At 38.9% G+C, this 16,461-nt stretch overlaps 1 long non-coding RNA gene across 1 annotated transcript in view; it reads left to right on the top strand.

The window, feature by feature from the left end:
• Window positions 1–11,918, top strand: part of LOC102148520 (uncharacterized) — a 64,340-nt gene extending 52,422 nt beyond the window's left edge. Inside the window, exons 2-3 of the long non-coding RNA XR_011431374.1 lie at window positions 3,176–3,293; window positions 6,879–11,918. This is a non-coding gene — a long non-coding RNA (uncharacterized lncRNA). The remainder of the gene's footprint in view (window positions 1–3,175; window positions 3,294–6,878) is intronic.
• Window positions 11,919–16,461: the final 4,543 nt, after the last annotated feature.

The following is a 16,461-nucleotide window of genomic DNA, read 5'->3' as shown; positions in this document are numbered from 1 at the left end:
TTACACTCAGTTATAATCTATTTGCTCTCTCTGCCACGGAGTATGAGTGCAGTAATTTTACCCAGGAATAATTTAAAGTGAGTATAACCTACATTTTTTTCTTTTTAACTGAAAATGTTTGCCAACCCCTGGCCCAGAGTCCACTGCTTTGAGAAGGAGATTTTATTGCATGATCCTATCTTCAGGTGGCCTGAACAACTGGCACAGTGTGGTGGGAGGTGCCCACTGTGAGCAACACTCCCCTCAGGGGTACAGCAGGATGGTCCGGAAATGGTTTCTCCATGGCATCTGTGTCTAGGCTTCAGTGCCACTCCAGAGTCAACCAAAGCCGAGAGCCACGGTGGGGACTGCCCACAAGCACTGACTCAGTGTCACTGCATTTGCAAGTGTTCTTCCTCCTCCTTAGCCTAGAGGGGGCCAAGAATAAAACCGAAAGAATCTGAGCCGCAGTCATTCTGTCTCACTGGAAAATGTTGCAGACATATTTGCCCACACACGCACGCAGATCGGAAGAGTATTTCATAACAATCTCCACTTAACAGCTATTGTCGCTGGAGAGCAACAATGACTCTTTATCGCTTAAGAAATGACCCACACTCACGGATTGAGAGCTAGCAGCAGTCCCATTGTTCTATATGTAAGATTCAAGGAAATTACATTGAGACAAGTGATGAATGGACAGTGAAGGGCCTTTGGCAAAGAAACATGCGTATATTTCCAAGGATTGGTGAATTCTCTGGAATTATGCAACAGATATAGGCTTGAAACAATCCACTTGAAACAAAGCGGTAGCTATGTTCTCTCTGTGTGCTCTGTTACCTTTTTTTCTCTAAGTAATGCATATTCTTTAATTTGAGGTGCATATTTTAGCGTTCTGGATTTGGACTTCAATCTTGCAATTAAATATTAAATTTAATGGAGTCTTTCTCCTCCTTCTTTTCATCCTATTTTTCCTCTTCTCCTTCTTACCCCGTGGGAAAACCTTATTAAAGAACTGATGCATTTTACAGAAAATGGTGTCTGAGAATGGTGATAATGAACTTCCAATTTTTTTGAAGTCCAGGTTGAAGACTAATGTTTCGGTTTCATTCTCCACATTTGGTTCACAGACACTGATAATTTGACCTCCAGGACTAGAAGGAACCTCAGTGGGTCTTGCTCTGACGTCGTCTCAGATCTCAGCTCTTAGTGGGGCTCTTATCAGAAGTGTGTCCTAGGAAGGTCCCGAGAAGGCTAAGCCTGCCAAAGGCTATGTGATGAGCTGGCAAATGCCAAGTTCCAGAAATGAACACAGTGACTTTGATGGCAATACAATGTAACATCTCTTTGCTTTAAGTCTATACAAATTTATATTTATATAAAAATTTAAATTTGTATAAATATAAATTTCAAAGAAAACCTCTGTTTTGCAAAGTAAGATATATATATACCAGTGTACATTATTATATATATATATAATTTCTAAACACAAAAAGTAAAAGCTACCATCTTGTTGTAAGTTAGAATAAAAGAACATTAATTCTTAATTCGATGGAATATGTTAAATAACTAATTATATCAAGAATAGTCTGGAAATTAGTCCTCTGGAACAATCTGCTTCATAGATTAGCATGAGAGCTTATTTGCATATATATTATAGACACATTTGAAAGAGAGTGTGTGTACATATGTATGTATATAGCATATATGGCATATATAGCATTTTAAAGGGAGTAAACACCATGTAGTTAATTCCTGTGGCAAAAGACAATTTCAGTGTTTTTGCAACATTTGACAATCACTTCATCTTTGTAATTCCATCTAAATTAGCATTTTTAAGAATCCCGTATATTCCTTAACAGAAAAGGCCTAAGTGGTATCAAAAGAGACTGGAGGCAAATTAAGTTTCCTTTTGTCCAACTTTGTGTCACTTCCTGCCTCCATAAATAGGGGAAGCAAAATATCTGTGCTGCTTATTCCTGTACATCTGCCAAACCAATTAACACCTCCTGAATGTTATCTTAATTGCATTTATTAACATAACATTAACATAGCAGAGAGATAACATTCAGGAGGTATTAATTGGTTTGGCAGGCACTCTTGAATGGGGAGCATAGAGAAGGGCCCTTCTCAGTATCTTGCTTTTTTTTCCTTTTTTTTGGTGGTGGAGAGGAAATGAGATTACATTGAAAGAGAGAAAATATATCTTAACCAAAATGGCAGCCACATCACAGGGTCACTTGATTCTCTGTTTTAAAAGTTACAAAGAAGTGTCTGCTCTAAAGTCTCCATCTTTGATAGTTTACCCAGATGCCCTCTCCACATCAGTGTCTCTGTGCAGTTCCTGCTAAGGAGGCGTCTGTGGGTGTGGAGGCACAAAAATGCTTCTGGAGATGCACTGAGCTACCATCATAAATTTTTACAACACCTCAACTGCTGTAAAAATAATCCAAATATGTTCCTCTGATGAGAATTTAATAGGACTGTTACCTTTATAGAATCGTAGAACTATAGAATGTTATAACTAGATTCATCCACTCCTTAACTCATCTAGTAAGCATTATTGAGCATCTTCTGTAGTCCAGGGACTGTAAAATGCTGGGGTAAAGAGATACACAAGACTCAACACATGGCTCAAGATGTCCAACTGGCGCAGGAATTGGCCATGGAGACAATCATCACAGGTGCATGGCTTATAGTACACACCCCGTACATCTTTATTGAGTAAATGAATTAATGAAATGTGACCATTGTGCTTCCACTCTTGTGCTGGAATGGAGGGTGGGAACGGTAGAGGTGTGGGGATATGTGTATAAGAAGGCAAAACTGAAGACAACAGATGATTATGGAAAGAGTTGAAAGGATTAGTGACTGAACTAAGGCAGAAACACTAGGAATGAAGAGGAGGGCGTAGGAAAGGAAGTCTAAGTAGGAAAAATAGGTGCTAACATTTATTGAGGGTTTTCTTTGTGCCAGGCAGCACTCTTGGTGCTTGATATGAATTTAATTTTCTCCAGAACCATATGAGGAAATTGGGGGTGGAAGGTTGAATAATGGCCCCCAAGATTGTCCACACTCTAACCCCCAGAACCTGTGAATATGTTACATTACATAACAAGAGGAACTTTCAGATGTGATTAGGTTAAGGATTTTGCAATGGGGAGATGATCCTGGATTATCTGTGTGGCCTTTATAGGAAGGAGGCAGGAGGATGGAATCAGACGGAGAAGACATAGGATGAAAGCAGCGGTCAGAGAAGAGAGAAGATGCCACGATGCAGACTTTGAAGATGCAGGAGCCACAAGCCAAGGAATGTAGGTGGTCTCTAGAAGGGCTTCCCCTGGGCACTCTGTGTAATGAGACTCTTTTCAGTTACTCACCCTGTTCATTTTCTTTAGAGCACTTATCTCTACTGGAAAGTACATTGTTTAATTGTACAATATTTCCCTTTTTTTTAAAAGCTATTTTTCTCATTACATTATAATTTCCCTGAAGGCCATTTCTGTATTGTTCACTGTTGACCCAATGCCCAAGACTGTGCCTGACACAACAAATGTGCTCAGGAAATGTTTGTTAGAAGGGGAAGGGAAGAAGTTCTCACACTTGCTCAGGCGGCATGTTTCCTGGCTGCCGGGGTGTCCTCCAAGGGTCTTGATATATTGAAGTAACAGACTTCTAATCACTTGGTGACATGGAGGTGCACTGCTCAGATCCTCCTTCAGTGAAGAAGTTAGTGACCCAGCTGCTGGGAATGCAGTCTGCAGACAACCTTTAGTTGTTACCTCTCCTGCAGAAAACTGCCTTGCCCCAGGTTACACCCTTCTCAGGCTGGCTCACATCCAACCACTAATTGACATGGGTGGAAAGGCCTGCCTGGCCATTTCAGTCCAGCATGGGACAACTCTGGCAGGCGTTTAAGCTCTGGAGCTGCTTGTGGGGTTGTCCAAGGCTGTCATTGGGCCCTTATTGCACTTGATTTCTGTCTCACCTGCTTCTGCTTCCACTTCCTTTCCATGAGTGTTGATCCGAGGAAAGTCCTTACCGAACATCCTGCACACTAAATTCCTGAGAGTCTGCCTCCTGGAGACCCTGATATCAAACAGTCACTCTAAGCACAGAAATCTCTCTTGAGCCAGGTAGTTATAAATAAGCAGAAACAGAATCTTAACTTTAAGAAAAATTTATAGAAGAGCTTAAGGAAATCCTATCCATTAATTATTATCTTTTCACTGAGTTAGGAAAAGACTGCTATTATTAAAGGTTTCTCGGTGGAATCCCTCAACATGCTGACGCCCCCCAGAAATGTGGTTTGACAGTCACATCCAGCCTCTCTCCTAAGTATCTCTTGAACTTGTCTCTCTCATCCATCACCCTCATCGCTTTTAATTCGGACCACCCATTTCTTCTCTCTTGGTTTAATGAGCAACACTGAGTCCCTTATTTTGTCTCCCTTCAGTTTTTCTCTATGCTGGAGTGGCCACTGACCAAGCTTAAAGGTTTTTAGTAGAGCTCTCTATCACCCTAAGCATAGAGTCTAACCCCTTAACATGACATCAAAAGCCCCCTCTGACTGGGCTTCTCCCTGTTTCTAGACTCATCTCTGGCCTGCCCTAATCACCCGCTTCACCACTGCCTCCTTTGCTTTGGTCTTGCAAAAGTTCTCTAAACTGTCCATGCTGGTGCATAGGCCCATCGAGACCAGGATTCTCTTTTGAGTTCTAGCTTTGAATTTTGCCACCATTCCCTCTTTCTAGTCTCAGCTATGCTGAATGACATACAGCCATTAATATGCCTTGTCCTTGTTTGCCTTTGGGCCTTTGCACATGTTGTGCCCTCTGTCTGGACTATGTTCCCTTTCTCTGCCTACCCACCTCCCCAGCCTTCTCCTTGCCAGGTTGATTTCTACTGCTAGTCACTTTTCCCTGATTCCCTGAGGATGGATTTGGTACCTGTCCTACGTGCTATTATGGCACCCTGTGCTTGATCTTTTTGATAACAGCTGTACCATTTGTAACTGCCTCTAAACTTGGCTGTCTCAGCCACTAGACTAAACTCATTCATAGCTGTGAACACAGCAACTAACTCAGTGCCTAGTGCGGAGAAAGTACTTGGGAAATACTCATTGGTGAATGAATGAATAAGGAACTGAAATCTCATGAAAACCCTAATAAATAGACAAGGTAAACGTTTTTGGCCACATATTAGAGATATGGAAATTTAGGTTGACTTAGCCAAGGTTTATTGCATTTAGGACTTCTGATTGCAAATCTAGTGCCACTTGCTATCGTATACCTCAATATCTCAATCCTTAATTCATTCCATAGTATATCGTTCCACAAATATTTGAAAGCCTGCTGTATGTTGGGCTTTATTATAGGTGCTGGACTGACATGGTCTCTCTTATGGAGGTTACATTCTAGACAGAAAGATTGACAATAAACAGTTAACAAAATAATGTTGAGTAGAGGTGAATTCTGTGAAGGAAATATGATGTGTGATGTGACAGAGTGGCATATATAGGGGAGAGTCATTCTTTAGAAATGGGTGTTATGGAATGCCCTTTGAAGAGGGTGACATTTGACCTGAGATCTGAAAGATAATAAGGAGCCGGTCATGAGACAAGCCCAAGAAGAACCTTTCTGGCAAAGGGAAGAGCATGTGCAAAGCCCTGAAATGGGAAAATGTTCAAGGATCAGAAAGAAGGCCAGAATGGCAGGATCACAGTGAACAATGGGGAAAGTGACAGTAAGTGCTGTCAGAGATAGCATCATCTAGATCAAGTAGGGCTGGTAGGTCCTGGCCAAGAGTTTGGATTTTGTTCTAAATAAAATAGGAATGGAAGATTTAAAGCAGGGACAGGCACTTAGTCCAGATTTTGATAGAGCAGGCCTAATGATACAGGAGATTTCAATGATTAGGATTTCAGGAAATAAAATCCCATGTAATTTGGAAAACGTAATCTAAGAGGATAAGAGAAACAGTGTGAACCCAGTGGTTGTTTTGCCTGGAGAATTACAGATGCTTTTATAAACCATGATTATGATTTCCACCAATCCCTTCATACTAATAAATTCCATGTCTCAATTTCCAGCCTCTTTTTTTCCACTTGTCTGATGGACAGCACTTCCATAATATCCTGCAATTTATGTCTACAGGTAGATCTATTGGCTTGCACATCTGCCCTACCATGCAGTGGTATCCCCTTCTTTATTAATGGTCGTTTATTCACTGAAGTTATAGGCATACTAAATGACAACCCAGTAACAAAAGCCCAGCTCATCACCGAATCCTGCTGCTTCTACCACCCAAATATTTCTCAGATTCAGCTTCATTGTCCATATCACTCATCATGTTCTCATCTGCTATCACCAGGACTTTTGCAGCAACCTCCTAACTTATTATTAGTCTTCTTTACTCCAGCCCCATTTCAAACTAGTACCAGACCTAATCTTATTTTTTTTCAAAATGCAAACTCTTTTACATTTTATGTCCACTACAAAAGTAATACTTTCTTATTGTTAAATAGAAAAATCCTACCACTGAATGAAAACCCAGTGTGTATCGTTCTAGACTTTCTTCTCTGATACACACATATTCTCTTATACACACACACACACATATATGTATTCTCTTATACACACATATACACAAATTAGACTATAATTCTGTTTGGTGATCTGCCTTTTCGTGTAACAGATTGTGAATATTTTTCTAAATGAATAAACGCACATCTACATCATTTTTCTTGGCTTTATATTATTTCGTTATATAGATGTATTATAATTTCCTTAAATAATTTCCTTTTGAAAGCCATTCAGGTTGTTTTGCTTTTATGAATATTATATTGAACATCTTTCTATATTTATCTACTTATATCTTTTTCTGTCTCACTTTCTTAGGAAAAATTTACTTGAAATGGAACTCTTTTTTTTGAGGAAGATTAGCCCTGAGCTAACATCTGCTGCCAATCCTGCTCTTTTTCCTGAGGAAGACTGGCCCTGAGCTCACATCTGTGCCTATCTTCCTCCACTTTACATGTGGAACGCCTCCCACAGCATGGCTTGCCAAGCCGTGCCATGTCTGCACCTGGGATCTGAACTGGTGAATCCCGGGCTGCTGAAGCAGAATGTGTGCATTTAACCACTGCACCCCCAGGGTGGCCCCTCTTTTGTTTTTTTTTTTAAAGATGGCACCTGAGATGACATCTGTTGCCAGTCTTTTTTTTTTCTTTTCTTTTTCTTCTCCCCAAAGCCCCCCAGTACATAGTTGTATATTCTAGTTTTGAGTGCCTCTGGTTGTGCTATGTGGGATGCTGCCTCAGCATGGCTTGATGAGTGGTGCTATGTCTGTGCCCAGGCTCCGAACTGCTGAAACCATGGGCCACTGAAGTGGAGCATGTGAACTTAACCACTCAGCCACGGGGCCAGCCCCTGAAATGGAACTCTTGATCACATATAATTTCTTTCAATATTTTTGTGGTTTCACTATTTATAATTGTTTTTAATTGGAAATTGGGGGGCATAAGACAATGGTGAAAAATAAACTTCATTTTTCCTAAAATGGTTGGCCAGCTTTCTCAATATTATTTATAGTTTAATCCAGCCTTTCTCCAATGATTTGAAATGCCAACCCTCTGTCATATGCCAAATTCTTATATAACTTTGGGTCTATTTTTGGGCTTTTGGCTACAAATTCTAGCAAAAATACCCTGTTGTTTTGAATCTAGTACCTTTCTAATAGGTTTTAATATTTGATAGGCCAAGTCTTCCTCTTTGCTCCTTGTTTATTTATTTAATTATTTTTTGTATGTGGCAGAGATTTACTTTTTCCCCGACATTCTATTTTTCAAATAAAATTTAGCATCATTTTGAGGGAGTGACATCAGCATCATGGCACAATGAGTTGTTGCCTTTGTCTCTCCCCTCTAAGTTACATCTAAATGGATATCCATTAACCAAAAAGGGATTTCTTGCACAGCACAACAGGATGCCTGAGAGATCCATACAGCTATATATCTGAAGGTGGGTATACTGGACCCCTAGGAAACAGTAGAACTAAGGGAGAGGACTCCTGTCCCCTCCTCAGCAGCCATGATCCAGGACGCTGATCCTCACACAGTGGCAGGCATGACTGTGAGTGGAGGTGGGGACAGCCTGACCCACATGTGAACACTTTCAGAGTGGTAGCTGGGCCCACAAGAACACCCCTCATGCTATGGCGGCCCTGCCTGTGTGAACACTCCCTACTGAGTGGTGGTGGCTCAGGCCCCATAAAGGTGCCCTGCTTGCCAAGTGCAGCACCTAACCTACATGAAGGCTCCCACCCTTGCAAGCATAACCTGCCAAGGCTGTGGCCCCACCCACATGAGCGAGCACAACCTGCTCGCCTGCTGAGCACCGCGGCCCTGCCCAAGAGAACAACCCCCCTGCCCACCAAACACAATAGCCAGCCCTCGTGAAGATGCCCCACCTGGTGAATGTGATCGGCCAGCTGAGCACAGCAGCCCCACCTGCGTGAACGTGATCTGCCAAGCTGTGGCAGCCAGCCCACATGAATGCAGAGCAGCCCAAATGTCACAACTAGGAGCGGATGTGGCAGAAATAGAAAACATAGTCCCTGCCTCCCCCATTCAGCGGTGGTGGGTGGAATCTGTGACCAGATACCAGATACTACCACAAATGCACCGGCAGAGGATCAGTTCATCAAACACCATGAAGAACTACAGTAACACTGCAGATCAGAAGGAGAATGACAAGTCTCCAGAAACCAAACCTGAAGTCACAGAAGACTACAATCTAAATGACAGAATTCAAAAGAGTTGTCATTAAGAAACTGAACAAGTTACAAGCAAACACAGAAGGACAGTTCAATGAGCTCAGGAATAAATTTAATGAACAGAAAGAATACTTCATCAAAAAGATTGAAGCTCTTAAAAAAGACTATACAAAAATTCTGGATATGAAGGACACAATTAGATAAAAAATAATGTAGAAACCATAAAAAATAGAGCAGACCTTATGGAGCAGATAATAAGCGACCTAGAGGATACAAATCTAGAAATGCTTCCAGTGGAGGAGGAAAGAGAACTAAGATTTTTTAGAAATGAAGAAATTCTGAGAGAAATATCTGACTTAACTGGGAAAAGTAACATAAGGATTATAGATATCCCAGAGGGAGAAGAAAAGGGGGAAAGGAGCAGAGATCTTCAAAGAAATAATAGCTGAGAACTTCCCAAACCTGGAGAAAGAACTAGGCATACAAGTACATGAAGCCAATAGAACTCCTAATTACATCAATGTAAAAAGACTTTCCCCAAGGCATATAATATTAAAACTGTCAAAAGTCAATGACAAAGAAAAAACTATTAAGGGCAGAACGGCAGAAGAAAATAACCTGCAAAGGAACCCCTATCAGGCTTTCAGCAGATTTCTCAGCTGGCTTACAGGCTAAGAGAGAATGGAATGATCAAAATACTGAAAGACAAAACCTGTAAGCCAAGAATACTCTATTCAGTGAAATTATCTTCAGATATGATGGAGAAATAAAAGCTTTCCCAGATAAACAAAAGCTGAGGGAGTTCACCACCACTAGACCTGCCTTACAAGAAATGATAAAGGGAGACCTCCTACCTGAAGCAAAAGGGCAAAGATTTACAAAGCTTTGAGTAAGGAGAGAAATAGGCAGAAAAAATGAGAAAATTACAGCCCCATATCAGAATAGACTAGCAAACAATTATAGCACACAAGAGAAACGGGAAAAACAGCACCAAAACCAACTATAAACACTTTAATTTACTCACAAACTCACAGCACAAAAAAGGATAACTTAGGACAACAATATCACAGAAAGGGAAGAGGAGAGAGATGGAACATGCTTAGGCTAATGGAGATAAGAGGCTATCAGGAAATGAACTATCTCATCTATGAGATCTCTTATACAAACCTCATGGTAACCACTAAACAAAAAATCAGAGCAGAGTCACAAATCATAAATAAAGAGAAAACTGAGAAAACCATCACAGAAAACCACAAAACTGAAATGGCTGTCCAAAATACAAGGAAAAAGAAACAATAGAAATATAGAACAACTGAAGAAAACAAGAGATAAATGGCAATATCAAGCCTTCATATATCAATAATCACTCTAAATTAGATGGATTTAATTTACCAATCAAGAGACACAAAATGGCTGGATGGATTAAAAAACAAGACCCAAAAATATGCTGCCTCCACAAAACACGTCTCAGCTCTAAAGACAAACATATGCTCAGAGTGAAGGGATGGAAGATCATATTCCAAGAAAATAGCAATCAAAAGAAAGCAGGTGTTGCCATACTTATATGACAAAGCATACTTCAAGATAAAAAAGACAATGAGAGACAAAGAGGGGTGATATGTAATCATAAGAGGGACATTCCACCTAGAGGACATGACACTTATTAATATATAGGTACCTAACACAGGAGCACCAAAGTATATAAAGCATCTATTAACAGACCTAAATGGAGAAATTGACAGCAACACAACAGTTGGGGACCTAAACACCCCACTTACAACAATGGACAGATCATCCAGGCAGAAAGTCAGCAAGGAAACAGTGGACTTAAATGAAACACTAGGCCAGATGGACTTAATAGATATATACAGAACATTCCATCCAAAGGCAACAGATTACATGTTCTTCTCAAGTGCACATGGAAGATTTTCAAAGATAGACCGTATATTGGGAAAAAGGCAAGCCTCAATAAATTTAAGAAGACTGATATCATATCAATCATCTTTTCTGACCACAATGCTATGAAACTAGAAATCAACTGGAAGAAAAAAGGTGTGAATGTCACAAATATGTGGAGACTAAACAGCATGCTACTGAACAACCATTGGATCAATGAAGAAACGAAGGCATAATCAAAAAATACCTGGAGAAAAATGAAAATGAGGACATATACCAACTCTTATGGAATGCATCAAAAGTGGTACTAAGACGAAAATTTATATCAATCAGGCCCACCTGAACAACCAAGAAAAATCTCAAATAAGTAATATTAAATCTAACATCTAACAGAACTAGAAAAAGAAGAACAAACAAAGCCCAAAGTCAGTATAAGGAAGGAAATAATAAACATTAGAGCAGAAATAAATGAAATAGAGACTTAAAAAAAAAAAAGTATAAAGGATCAATGAAACTAAGAGCTGGTTCTTTGGGGAGATAAACAAAATTGACAAATCCTTAGCCAGACTCACTAAGAAAAAAAGAGAGAGGACTCAAATAAATAAAATTAGAAATGAAAGAGGAGAAATTACAATGGATACCACAGAATTACAAAAGACTATAAGAGAATACTATGAAAAGCTATACACCAACAAATTAGATAACCTAGAGGAAGTAGATAAATTCTTAGACTCATACAATCTCCCAAAGCTGAATCAAGAAGAAATAGTGAGTCTGAATAGACCAATCACAAGTAAAGAGATTCGAACAGTAATCAAAAACCTCCCCAAAACCAAAAGTCCAGCACCAGATGGTTTCTCTGGAGAATTCTACCAAACATTCAAAGAAGACTTAATAACTGTTGCAAAAAATGGAAGAAGACAGAATACTTCCTAACTTATTCTATGAGGCCAACATTACCCTGATACCAAAATCAAAGACAAAAAAAAAAAAAAAAAATTACAGGCCAATATCTCTGATGAACGTAGATGCAAAAATCCTCAACAAAATCTTAGCAAGTCGAATATAGCAATATATTAAGAGAATTGTACATTATGATTAGGTAGGATTTATTCCAGGGTTGCAGGAATGGTTCAACATCTGCAAATCGATGTGATACACCACATTAACAAAATGAGGAATAAAAGTCACAGGATCATCTCAATAGATGCAGAGAAAGCATTTGACAAGATCCAAAATCAGTTTGTGATAAAAAAAAAAAAAAACCCTCAATAAAATGGGTATAGAAGGAAAGTACCCCAACATAATAAAGGCCATATATGACAAATCCTCAGCCAACATCATGCTTAATGGTGAAGAACTGAAAGTCATCCCTCTGAGAATAGGAACACGACAAGGGTGCCCACTCTCATCACTCTTATTCAACATAGTACTGGAGGTTTTGGCCAGAGCAATTAGGAAGGTAAAAGAAATAAAACCTATCCAAATTGGAAAGGAAGAAGTGAAACTCACTGTTTGTGGATGACATGATTCTATATATAGAAAATCCTAAAGAATCCACCAGAAAAGTATTAGAAATAATCAAGAACTACAGCAAAGTTTCAGGGTACAAAATCAACATAGAATAATCACTTGCATTTCTATACACTAATAACAAACTAGCAGAAAGAGAAGTCAAGAATACAATCCCATTTACAATCCCAACAAAAAGAATAAAATATCTAGGAATAAATTTAACCAACAAGATTAAAGACCTATACGTTGAAAACTATAAGACATTATTGAAAGAAATTAAAGAAGACTTGAAGAAATGGAAAGATATTCTATGCTCATGGATTAGAAGAATAAACATAATTAAAATGTCCATATTACCTAAAGCAATCCAGAGATTCAGTGCAATTCCAATCAGAATCCCAATGATATTCTTCACAGAAATAGAACAAAGAATCCTAAAATTTATATGGAACAAGAAAAGACCCCGAATAACAAAAGCAATCCTAAGAAAAAAGAACAAAGCTGGAGGTATCATAATCTCTGACTTCAAAATATACTACAAAGCTATAGTAATCAAAACATCATGGTACTGGCACAAAAGCAGACACATAGATCAATGGAACAGAACTGAAAGCCCAGAAATAAAACCACACATCTATGGACAGCTAATCTTCAGAAAAGGAGCCAAGAACATACAATGGAGGAAGGAAAGTCTCTTCAATAAATGGTGTTGGGAAAACTGAACAGCCACATGCAAAAGATGAAAGTAGACCATTATCTTACACTATGCACAAAAATTAACTCAAAATGGATTAAAGACTTGAATGTAAGACCTGAAACCATAAAACTCCTAGAAGAAAACATAGGCAGTACACTCTTTGACATTGGTCTTGGCAGAATCTTTTTGAATACCATGTCTACTCAGGCAAGGGAAACAAAAGAAAAAATAAACAAATAAGATTATAGCAGACTAAAAAGCTTCTGTAAGGCAAAGGAAACCATGAACAAAATGAAAAGACAACTCACCAACAGGGAGAAAATCTTTGCAAATCATATTTCTGACGAGGGGTTAAAAATGGGCAGAGGATATAAACAGACATTTTCCCACAGAAGATATACAGATGGCCAACAGGTACATGAAAATGTGTTCAATATCACTAATTATTAGGGAAGTACAAATCAAAACTACAATGAGATACCACTTTACATCCATCAGAATGGCTATAATTAACAAGACAAAAAAGAACAAATGTTGCAGAGGTTGTGACGAAGAGGGAACCCTCATATACCACTGGTGGGAGTGCAAACTGGTGCAGCCACTATGGAAAACAGTATGGAGATTTCTCAAAAAATTAAAAATAGAAATATCATATGATCCAGCTATCCTAGTAATGGATATTTATCCAAAGAACATGAAATCAGCAATTCAAAGAGGATTTATGCATCCCTATGTTCATCACAGAAGAATTCACAATAGCCAAGATGTGGAAGCAACCCAAGTGCCCAATAACTGATGAATGGATAAAGAAGATGTATACACACACACGCACACACACACACAATGGAATACTTAGCCATAAAAAAAGACAAAATCTTGCCATTTTGTGACAGCATGGATGGCTCGTGAAGGTATTATGATAAGTGAAATAAGCCAGACAGAGGAAGATAAACACAAAAACATGAGTGTGATTTCACTCCTATGTGGAAGATACACAAACATATGAATAAAGAGAACTGATGGTCACCAGATGTTGGTGGGAGGGCAAAAGGGGTAAAGGGGCAAGTATGTATGGTGACAGATAAAACCTAGACTATTGGTGGTGAGCACAATGCAGTCTATACGGAAATTAATATATAATACTGTACACCTGAAATTACATAGTTATAAGCCAATATGACCTCAACAAAATAATTTTTAAATAGGTAATTAGGACAAAAACAAACAAAAAAACTTAGCATCATTCTATCATGTTTCAAAAAAAATTAAGATTTTTATGTTGATTGTATTAAATTTATATATTAATTTGGAAGAAATTGGCATCTTCAGAATTATCTTTCTAAAATAAATCTAGTCTTATGTTTATTCTTCTTAAAAATCTGTTGTAGCTTTCCCTAAAGGGAAAGTCCTATTTTTGGGCATGACATGTAACACCTTACATATTTTGACCCCTACATACCTTTCCTTGTCCTTCAGAGATTTAGGAAGTCTTAGATTATAACACCTCAAAGAATATGGAGTAGTCATTTGCATCCTCATTGTTGGGGCAGTGGGGGAGGTGGGCCGCAGAGAAGGTATTGGCAGGTTGAAGACATAATTTGGAAATTTGTATTTACCTCATTTGCGGTTGTAGCTGGAGCCAGGAGCTCCTAAGCTTGCTTGCATTTTGGCCTATAAATCCATCCAGTGGAAGAGTATCAGTTCTAACCTACAAGCGTTCCAAGAATATGTGCATGATCAAGGCTATCTTTCTTTTAAGTCTTGGGAAAACTGTGACTTTCTAAAGTTTGGCTCCTGCCTCTTGACATTGAAGAAGAAAATTCCACTATCCGCAAAATAAATAATTTGGCTGCTTTGGGTTTAGCTTGCGGCATAATCTCCAAACGCTGGGTCCAGTCAAAGTTTCCCTTGGCTCTTTTCATCCCTCCTGACCCTTCCTTGTTCTCCATGCATTTCCCCGTTCTCCGCCGTGGGCAGTCTGGTGGTGGAGGTCTGGGTCAGTGATAGTGGCTGAGGGAGAAGGAGACGAGAAGGAACAGGGGAAAATGTGAAGAAAACTAACTTGGCAATGTTGAAACTTGCTGAGACAAGACAACTATCTTTTTAAAACTTCTTTTTATTGTTTAAATTTATTTCTAAATCTTTAATTATATTTCCAACTTTCTTTTGAGACATGTAACGTGTAAGAATTCAAATACAGACACTTGTAGAATGTAGACTATGGTTTTTCAGACATCCAGCTAAGTCCTGGATAGTCGCAGTGTACTTGTCTCTATAAACCATGTTAGCTGGAAAAGCTTATAAAAATTCAGTCACGGTATTTGAGAATTGGATTTTGTGGTTATCTTGCTAAAGTTGGGGTATCAAAACAACTCCTTCATTGCTTTTAGCACTGGGAGAAGAGTAAATGCAGGGGTCTTGGAACTCCAGAGATTTTATTTTGGTCAGTGGTTTCAGGTTTCCCTCCCAGCAGTCTTATTGGTGAGATGCTAAAATGGGTACAATAGATTAGCTTGAATTTTTTCTGCCTCTATTTCTTTGCCTCTTCTTTGCTACAGTTGACATTGCTATTGAGTAATAAAGTCATGAAAAGATGGACAGAACGAAAACAGGAATAGAAGATGAGTGCAATCAATAAACTGGATCGTCACCACTGAATAATCAAAAGCTTGGTGTCATAGTCTGTGTTAGTCGAAATTGAATTGTTATGAGACAAAATAATCCCCCCAATTTATTAACCTTTATTTCCAACGTCCATTGTTTTCTGGGTGTTCTATGTGTGTCTCTGCAAAGAAGATACCCCTGCTTCGCGATCACTTTTTAAATGAAGCTGTAAGGAATTGACATATTTTGAGAGAGATCTTTCAAAAGTCCAGAATATCTGTTTCAAACTAGTGAAAACATGGTTATAATTTATCAGTTGTTAAACAGTAAGAGAGGAAACATAGCATGTATAATATGGTTTTTATCCTTAAGAAATGTTATAACTGTACAGTAAGCCCAGTTTCCTCTTTTGAGCACAGAAGCTGAATCATATAAGCAGGTATAAAAGAAATAATCCAAGCCATTTGCCTCTCTCAAGATAGTGAATTATAGAGTTTGGAGTTCAAGGACACTGATTGCCCATACAACCCTGCAGGGAGCTGCGCTGAGCTCGGTTTGAGGTCACAGCAGGGCAGCAGAGGACGGAAGGTAATGAGATGTCTGGGCAGTAGGGTAGCTCATTGGCTGCCCATTTGAGAAATCCTGGTGCATGGATGAGACAGACATGACTCACTGATTCAACTTGAAGCAGGAAGAATGGTGAACAACAAGGAAGGAGACCAAAGAACAATTCAAGATGGTGGGAGACAGCGGAGATAAAAAGCAATCTTTACAGGGGACATTACCTAACCAGCGCTGAGTTAGAAATGTATGCTTATCTGCTATTTGTCTACTTCCTTGAAAGGAATTTCTAGGCCTCGTGTAGTAGAACATTAATAAGTGATGTCCTTTGCATTGGGAAGAAGCAAAATTATCAAACATTGTCGAACCTATATTTAACTGTAGAGAGAGACTTCTGTTTTCTTCGTTAGTAAAAGAACGTTTCAAACTTATAT

The sequence above is a fragment of the Equus caballus genome, chromosome 23, assembly GCF_041296265.1.
Source record: "Equus caballus isolate H_3958 breed thoroughbred chromosome 23, TB-T2T, whole genome shotgun sequence".
Taxonomy (NCBI): Eukaryota; Metazoa; Chordata; class Mammalia; order Perissodactyla; family Equidae; genus Equus; species Equus caballus.
Note: the sequence above shows the minus strand (reverse complement) of the source record. Positions and strands in the feature narration are given on the sequence as shown.